We start from the raw sequence: 9,526 nt of genomic DNA on the forward strand, positions 1-9,526 counted from the left end.
CTCCTCAATTTATAGATGAGAAAGCCAAGGCCTCAAAAGGTTCCTTGATTTGCTCACTGTCACATATCATGTGATAGCAGAACCAGGGTACCTGGATATATAACCTAGAATAAACATAGCCTAGTAACTCTGATGTCAAATGTTGCCTGCTTTACACTATACTGAAAAGCACCATAAATAAGTTATTTTCATCATTTTACAAATGGAAAAACTAAGGCAATAAAGGTTTAGAGGATCTATTCAAGGTCCTATATGGTAAATCATCTGCTGAGCAAAGATGAAACCCATCTCTAGGTTCTTTTCCCCCACTGACATCTAATATTCCTTTAGGGAGTACTTTTCAAACTCTAGATTACAATTTCAGCAGCTGGTTTGCCTGTAAATAAGTAAAATTTAATTATTTTTCCCCTTATAGACTTTTGTCTATTTCAGCAGTTTGTTTTTGGTTTTTTCCCTTCAGTTTGCAATCCTTCAAGCTTCTGCCTCTCTGTTTTCTGGACTTTTTCCAGTAAAATCTCTTTTCTGTTTATGTCAAACAGCTAATGAAGGATGTCACATCCTAATCTCCCAAATTGTTGGAATGGACTTCCACACCAGGTCTGCCCCTGTAATGAAGTCAGACAGCAGGCGATGTCTGTGGCTATGCATTCCCTGTAATTTTATAAACCTATGTTCCAGCTGCTCCGGGCAGGGGCCTCAGTCTCACTGTCTTGTTCGATTGCTGTTTGCAAACGGTGGGGGATGCAAAGCATCCTTTGATGTTTCCAAGAGAAATGTACAGTGACACATTAACAAGCCGGACTTAGAAAAATTGTCACAGCCCCATTACCCACGGAGATACAGCTGGGAGAGAACGGCTGGGGCCCACAAATTCCTGCCCTACAGCACAGCTAGGATGAAGGAGAGAGGGAGAAAGAAGTTGTTAGGGAAAGCATGGGGTGGAGGGTGTGAAAGAATTCAGAAGAGAACTCCAGAGGAAGACTAGTTTTGCTTTTGTTTTAGGGATCAAAATAGAAATGGTTGCTGAGGCTACCCCCCCCAACTTGATGCCACTGAGAAGAGGGGGATTGTGAACTCACTTCCAGATTCTCATCTAGACTCTAGTATCTTTCATTCCTTTACCACAGAGAACCTTGAGAGCCCATAGAGCCTTTTCACAAAAAAAAGAAAAGGACCATGAATACCTCTTTCACGCTTATTATCTAATCCATGACTTTTACTCCCAAACCCAATTTACCTCTAGGTCTTGCCTGCTAACACCACTAACTGAAGGTTCTTTTTCTCTATATCTTCTCTAGATTTAACAAGAAGCAGCTGGCATACTACAGCTGTTTTCATATTTTCTGGCCTCAGGAATTAGGGTTAGTTCTCAGGGCCCTCTTAATACTCCTAAAAATTGTGGACCTCCCAAGAACTGTTATGTGGGTTATAGCTATCAATATTTACCACATTAGAAATTAAAGCATATTCATATAATTATAAAAATAGTTTTGACCTTTCAGAGAGTTTTAACCCTGCTTAAAGGGTTTAAAGAACCTTCAGGGGTCCCCAGACTACAATAAGAACAGCTGGTTTAAGGCAGAAGGCAGGATTTGGAGTTAGAAAAATGTGGGCTCAGCTCCTGCCTTTGACCCTTCCTAACTGAATGTCCTTGGATAAGTCACTTTACCTCACTTTCCACATCTTTAAATTGGTGGTGATTATAATATCACTAAATAGAATAACTATGGTAGATAGATAATTTTTAAGTGCCTATTATGTAGAAAGCCCTACCCTCAAGAAGCTTGCATTCCAATGGGGGAAGACAACATATGAAAGGGAATTCAAAAGGAGGGTAAAAGTAAAAAATATCTGGAGAATCCAACTGAATACAACCCTGGTTTCAGGTCTGCACTATTTACATAAGACTTTCCTTTTTGATGGAGAGAAGGGTGAAATGCACGTGTGAGGGATAGTATTCATGACAGACCTTAGGAGAGGAAAATATTCTTCCCTTTTTGAAAGATGACACAAGGTCTTCTTTGGGGAAGAGGGAGAACAGAGACTAGGAGGAGAAAAGAAAAAGAAAAGTTGAGGAGAGGAGGGGAGGACAAGAGAGGAGAGATGGAGGGGAGTGGAAGAGAAGAGAGGAGAGAAAAGTATAGGAGAGGAGGAGAGAGGAGAGAGGAAGGGAGAGGAGTGGAGGAGAGAAGGGGAAAAAAAGGATAAATATATAGACAGAACAAAGAGAACAGACTTTGCCTTACAAGGTTATACTGATTCCCAAATGAGAGAATGTATACAAGATTCTTGGTAAAGTTTAAGATACTATATAAAGTTTGAACCTGTCAATAGGTTGCTCTGTAAGCATTTTTATGTTTTTCCTTCTCTTGTGTGTTCTCTCTTCAAGAATCCAATAGTTCATCTAAATTCTTATTAAGTGCCTACTATTTGAAAAAAAAGGCATTGTAAGGGTACTGGGAATATGAAGGCAAATTAAAAAGACAAACAATCCTTGACCTCAGGGAGCTTATGATCTAATGGAATAGAATTCTTTTGAAAGCTCTCTCAAAGAGAGGGTTATGTATCCCCTTGTTACTATCTCTCCCGGTGTGTCTCTGACCCCATTGAGCTCAGGGCAGGTCTTTACTGACCAAGAAGGAGAGAGAGAGAGAGAGAGAGAGTCCTGGAGGTGACATTCACCTGAGTTGAATGTTTGGGCTTAAGCCTTCCTGACCCTCTGGACCTTTGTAGTTGCCATTCATCTTCCCTTTCTCCCTCCAACACCAAAATATTCTCCAACATGCAACACCAAGTTTTGATGCAGAACAATAGAAATTATTCCCCTTTTCCTTATGGGGGAGGTCCCATTCTGGAGAAGGGAGTCCACTTAGTAGGTAGCTCTTAGCCTCTTTTTTAGTCCACACCTGAGCATTCTAAAGTCCTAAATTCAAAACTGTCATTCAACCCAATTTTGTCTGTACTATGTGCCAGAGGATGTAAAAAACATGAGTGATTGAAGGGAGAAGTCAGTGGCGAGAGGGGGATCTGGGTCTCCCTCATTTTTTTAGAAGGTACACATCCTTTGATCAGGATGTGAGCTTACTTCCCTTCCCCAACTCTGTCTCTCCCCACCAAGGAATAAATGGCAAGACATTGCCTAGGGGCAGCTAGTTGGTAGTAGATAGAGCACTGGCCTTGGACTCAGGAAGACCTAAGTTCAAATTTGACCTCAGACACTTAATAATTGCCTAGCTGTGTGACCTTGGGAAAATCACTTAATCCCATTGCCTTAAATAAATTTTTAAAAAAAGAAAGAAAAAAAGAAGTTACCTGGACACATGAACTTTAAGTGACATTTGACTCTGGGCTCACTCTGAGAGTCTGAGCCACTACAAAATGGTGTGAAGGCCACGATTACCTAAATGAGCCAGATCTCCCTTCCTTCTTCCATAGTCTTGAGTCACATATTCATAAGCTACACAATGAGTAATCACACATCCAGATAGACACAGGCACTCACAGATACACTCGGGCATACTGACTTCCATTCATTTCTCACCTCCTCTCTCATTTATTCTGACATCCACAAAGATTTAGAGGTGGGAATACGGAAGGGAGCAGCAATGGTTTGAGCTCCTAAAAACTTGCTTAATGCCCTTCACTCCTTCCTGGGGTTACACTCTGGTCCCAAAGGAGTCAGGGATCATATTTTCTCTTCACTTATTCAGTGACCCTTTGCTAGAGTAGACAGCCAGCTTATAGGGGTTGGGGGGACAAGAAACCAGTTTGCTAGCCCTTTCCTTGTTACGTTCCTGAGCTTCAGAAAGCACGGTACAGTCACCTTGGTCTAAGGTCCTTTCTTTCTTTGGAGACTGGAGAAATCAAGGCAGAAATGACAGGTGGGGCTAAGACATGAGGGTTGAAATACTAAGCCCACACTGAGATCAGCCAAAGTATAAGCCTGTGTTGGCCACATGGTCTTCACAATTATTAATGATGTACAGGGTAAATGAGAGGAGAAAAGGAGGCCGGATTCTGCTTCCTAAGAGCACCAACTCTGACCCTTTCTCCCTGACCCTTGAGATTGTATATGAGAGAGGGGTGAGGAGGGGAGGAGGAAGAGATTTGAAGGTTGCTCATCAAGGAGTGGGAATTGAGGTTTGGGGGAGGGGGAGAAAGAAGAGAACTCACATGGGGGGCTATGCTTCCCCAATAGGCCATCAGGAAGCAGAGGCTGCTAAAGCTAAATGTGATTAGCTGCTAGGCTTGGGTGAGGAGAAATTCAATAAAGCTGGGGAGCTGATTACCCAGCTGGGGACCCCCTTCGTGAGTCCATCTCAGCAGGGCCTGGGCTACATTACCACTACAGCATGAACTCTCCCCTCAGAGTGAGACAAGGCCCTTGCAATAATTAGCGGGGCCTCAGCAGATGGTTTTCACTGGGGGTTACGTAGGAGGGGCACAGTTTAGCCTTTAACCACGTGACAGGCCAACATCTGTGCAGAGTAGAATGGGGACAGAATTCTCATTTTGTACATTTTTGCCAAAAGTGGCCCCTTGGACAAGGGTGACAATCAGCTGGGTCAGCATCATAGATAGAAACCAATAGAAGTGAGAGGGTGGAAGCTGAGGATTGTTAGTTTGGGGACCATAGGGTATTATTTTGACTCTGCATTGAAGGAATAGAAATAAAAGAAATACCTGACCCTATTTCCTCAGGGCCCCATCATTCTGAAAGAAGAATCCCTTTCTGTAACTATGAGCGGGTATATCTCTAGGCACAGATAAGGTGAATGTGTGGGCTATAAGAAATAAGAAATGAATGACAGGATCAAAGATTTAGAAGGGGAAGGTATTTCAGAGGTCATTTAACCCAACTCCTTCATTTTATAGAGCAGAAAACTAAGGGCCCTGGAGGGTAAGTGACTTGTCCAGTGTCCCAGTGGTAGTAAATGGCAGAGACAGCTTTTGAATCCAGAGTCAGCACTGACTCTCAGACCTGGGGCAGGATGATTCTAAGCAAACTCATGCAAAGGGTCTGCTGTAGCGATCAGTGAGGAGAGGCCTGATCTTTTAGAAAGATTTTATGTATTTGAATTTTATAATTTTTCCCCTAATCTTGCTTCCCCCCCCCACAGAAGGCAGTTTGTCAGTCTTTACATTGTTTCTATAGCATACATTGATCTAAGTTGAATGTGATGAGAGAGGAATCATATCCTTAAGGAAGAAAAATAAAGTATAAGAGATAGCAAAATTATATGATAAGATAACTTTGTTTAATTAAAGGTAATATTTTGGTCTTTATTCAAACCCCACAATTCTTTCTCTGGATACAGATGGTATTCTCCATTGCAGATACCCCAAAATTGTGCCTGATTGTTGTACTGATGGAATGAACAAATCCATTAAGGTTGATCATCACCCCCATGTTGCTGTTAGGGTGTACAGTGTTCTCCTGGTTCTGCTCATCTGGCTCAGCATCAGTTCATGTAAATCCTTCCAGACTTCCCTGAATTCCCATCCCTCCTGGTTTCTAATAGAACAATAGTGTTCCATGACATACATATACCACAGTTTGTTAAGCCATTCCCCAACTGAAGGACATTCACTCAATTTCCAGTTCTTTGCCACCACAAACAGGGCTGCTATGAATATTTTTGTACAAGTGATGTTTTTACCCTTTTTTCGTAATCTCTTCAGGGTATAGACCCAGTAGTAGTATTGCTGGATCAAAGGGTATGCACATTTTTGTTGACCTTTGGTGTAATTCCAAATTGGAGAGGCCTGATCTTTTAATAGTGTTGGATAGGCTGTGGGGTAAGTGACTTCAACCCCTTTACAGAGTCATTGAGTGAGATTATGACCCATACCCCAAAATGGATCTCTCACTTCAACCAGTGACCGAGATTCCATTCCTCTTTGGAACAGTTCTAATTTTTAGGAAGTTTTTCCCAATGTCAAGCCGAAATTTGTCTCTTTTCAATTGCCACCCATCATTCCTAGTTTCACCCTATAGAGACAAACAGAACAACTAGTCTGGTCCTTCAGAAAACAATTATCAAGTTTTTCTTTTCTTTCTTTTTCCCCCCAATTTTTCTCTCCTCCCTCCCCAAGACAGCAAGTATATATAGGTTATACATGTACAATCATATTAAATATATTTCCATATGAGTCATGTTGAATTTTCATGTTTATCCAAGAACCTTTTCTTCTCTGGGCTAAATATCCTCTAGTTCTTTCCAGCACTCTTCATGGACTTGAGGCCCCTTTCCAATATATACTACCCTCTTTTGAATGCTTTCCTGTTTAGCAAAAGGTTGTATATATACCAAGACATATGCACACAGAGGAATTATAGTAATATCACTACAAAATGTGCTCTCTGATTTAAATCATTTGTTATGTTGTTAAGTCATTTCAATCATGTCTGACTCTCTATGACCCCATTTGGGTTTTGTTTTGTTTTTTGGCAAAGATAATAGTATCAGTGATTTTCCATTTCCATCTCTAGTTTATTTTATAGATGAGGAAACTGAGGCAAACAGGGTTAAGTGACTTGCCTGGTATTACACAGCTATTAAGTGTCTAAGGCCTCTGTGATCTGAAGATTTGAACTCAGAGTCTCCTGATTCTAGGTACAGTACTCTCTCTCCATTTTTATCATCTACCTGCCCCATTAAACAATTAAAGGAAATACTAATTGCTCATGGATAGACCCTACCAATATAATAAAAATTACAATGCTATCTAAATTAATTTACAGATTCAGTGCCACATGAATAAAACTGCTAAATAGTTACTTTTTAGAACTAGAAAATAATAATAATATTTATCTGGAGAAACAAAAGATCATGAATTTCAAAGGAAATCATGAAAAAAGGGGAAGGAAACAGGGAGAGGGAAGTGAACTAGAAGTACCAAATCTCAACGTATACTACAAAACAGTAATCATCAAGATTATTTGGCACTAGTTAAAAAATAGAAAAATGAATCAATGGAACAATTAGGTATGCAATATTCATAAGCAGCAATTGAACATAGTAGCTTAGTATTTGATAAAAGAAGGACTCTCACTGCTGGGGAAAAAGATTCTCTAATCAATAAAAACTGCTGGAAAAATTGGAAAGCATGACAGAAATTAAATGTTTAGATATTTCACACAATATATTATTTTAAGTTCCCCAATGTATACACAACCTAGATATAAAGGGTCATATAATAAACAAATTAGAGAAGAAGATATCTCTTCAACCATGGATAGGAAAAAGATCTTGAGCAAACAAGGGATAGAGATCACCCAAGAAACTAAAGTAGACAATCTTGATTACATAAAATTGAAGTTTCTGTACATACAGAATCAATACAGAAGGGAAACTGTTAACTGGGAAAATTCTTTATAGAAAATCAAACTGATAAAGATGTGGTAACCATGATAGGGAATTGATACAAATATCTAAGAACATGAGCTGTTACATAATAGATAAATGGTCAAATGATATGGCTGTGGAGTTCTCAAAAGAAAAAGGGCAAGTTTTTTGTTTATAAAAGAAAGATTTTTATTTCGAATTTTACAATTCTTTCCCTAATCTTGCTTCCCTCCCCCCCTACCCCCCACAGAAGGCAGTCTGTTAGTCTTTACATTGTTTCCATGGCATACATTGATTTAAGTTGAATGTGATGAGAGAGAACCTTAAGGAAGAAAATTAACATATAAGAGATAGCAAAATTACATAATAAGATAACTTTTTTTAAATTAAAGGTAATAGTCTTTGGTCTTTGTTCAAACTCCACAATTCTTTCTCTGGATACAGATGGTATTCTCCATTGCAGATACCCCAAAATTGTGCTTGATTGTTGCACTGATGGAATGAGAAAGTAAAAGGGCAAGTTATTAACCACCATATGAAAAAATGTTCCAAATTACTACTAATTTGAGAAAATGCAAATTAAAATTACACATAACTATCAGGCTGACAAAGATGACCCAAAAATGGATGATATTTGATGGAAGGACTTTGGGAGGAGGGGCAAACTAATGCATTATGGAGTAACTGTGAATTATGCAGCCATTTTGGAAAGCATTATAAGTCACTAAATTGCATGCTCTTTAGGAATCCCCATACCCCATAAGCTGTTGTTCAGTATATATCCCCAATAGAATCAAAGAAAGAGTAAAAAGATTCATTTGCACAAAAAATATTTGTAGCAATACTTTTTTGTTGTAACAAAGAAATGGAAACAAAGGAATTTCTTATCAATATAGAATGACTGGACCAACCATGGTATCTTTATGTCATAGACACTGTACCACAAGAAATTACTAAAGGGGTGGATTCAGAGAAACTTGAGGGACTTTTATAAACTCATGCAGAGTGAAGTTAGTAGAGCTAGGCAAATAATTCATACAATGGTTACAGGGCTGTAAAAGAAAACAACTTTTTAACTTAAGAATTCTGACCATTGCAATGACCAGTCACAACAATGGAGGACAAGAAGATCTGAGCACTGGCTTTAGAGTAAGGAGGACAGGAGTTTGAATTCAGCCTCAGACACTTGACACTTACTAGTTATGTCACATATAGGGCCATCTCCAGTCCTCCTGATTCATATCTGGCCACTGGATTCAGATGACTCTGGAGGAGAAAATGAGGCTGGTGACTTAGTATGGCACTCCCTCACTGAAATCCAATTCATGTGCTTGTCATGGCATCACCTCTCTGATGTCATGGTCTTCTTTGAGGATGAAGTACAAACTATCATTATTAAACACTCACTATGCATTGCACGAATACATGCAAGAAGAAAGATAATCCTTGCCCTCAGGGAATTTATGTTTTAATGGGGGAAGGCTACACAGATGATTGATTTGAAATTTGTTTCCTACCTCATAGAAGGGAATAATGAATAAGGAATACAGAAGAGGAAATATTTTCAAAAAGTCCATGTGTTGATTTGTTTTGTTTGATTTTTTTTTTCAAATGAAGAGCTTTTATTGAGGAGAGAGTAATGGGGAAGAGGAATTATAGTGATGTTTAAAAAAAGATAAGAAAGAAAGGAATGTCAATGAACCATTTAAAAGAATACAGAGAGGAGAATAGAAGGAGGTTTCAGAGGATACATAAGCAAGAACATAGTGGAAGTACCAAGTTAAATATTGGTATGTGCGCATATACATATATAAACATATATACATGTATATTCATGAGTGTCTATAAAATGGTGTATACACATGTACATTATAAATTATATAGTATAAATTAAAGGTATACATATATATATATATAATTTTCTTTTATAGACAAGGAATCAAGAAGATCTGAATTAAAATCAAGCTTCAAACACTTCCAGCATAGCCCTGGACAACTCACCTAACCTTTGGCTGCCTTACTTTTCTCATTTGTAAAATTGAGGCAATAATAATAATAATAATAATAATAATAATAATAATAATAATAATAATAATAATACTGATCTTCAAGGTTGTAATATTTGCAATAAGCTTAAAAGACTACATAAATGATATAAAAATGCTATTATTGTTTTT

Source organism: Macrotis lagotis, chromosome 2 (assembly GCF_037893015.1).
Source record: "Macrotis lagotis isolate mMagLag1 chromosome 2, bilby.v1.9.chrom.fasta, whole genome shotgun sequence".
NCBI lineage: Eukaryota > Metazoa > Chordata > Mammalia > Peramelemorphia > Peramelidae > Macrotis > Macrotis lagotis.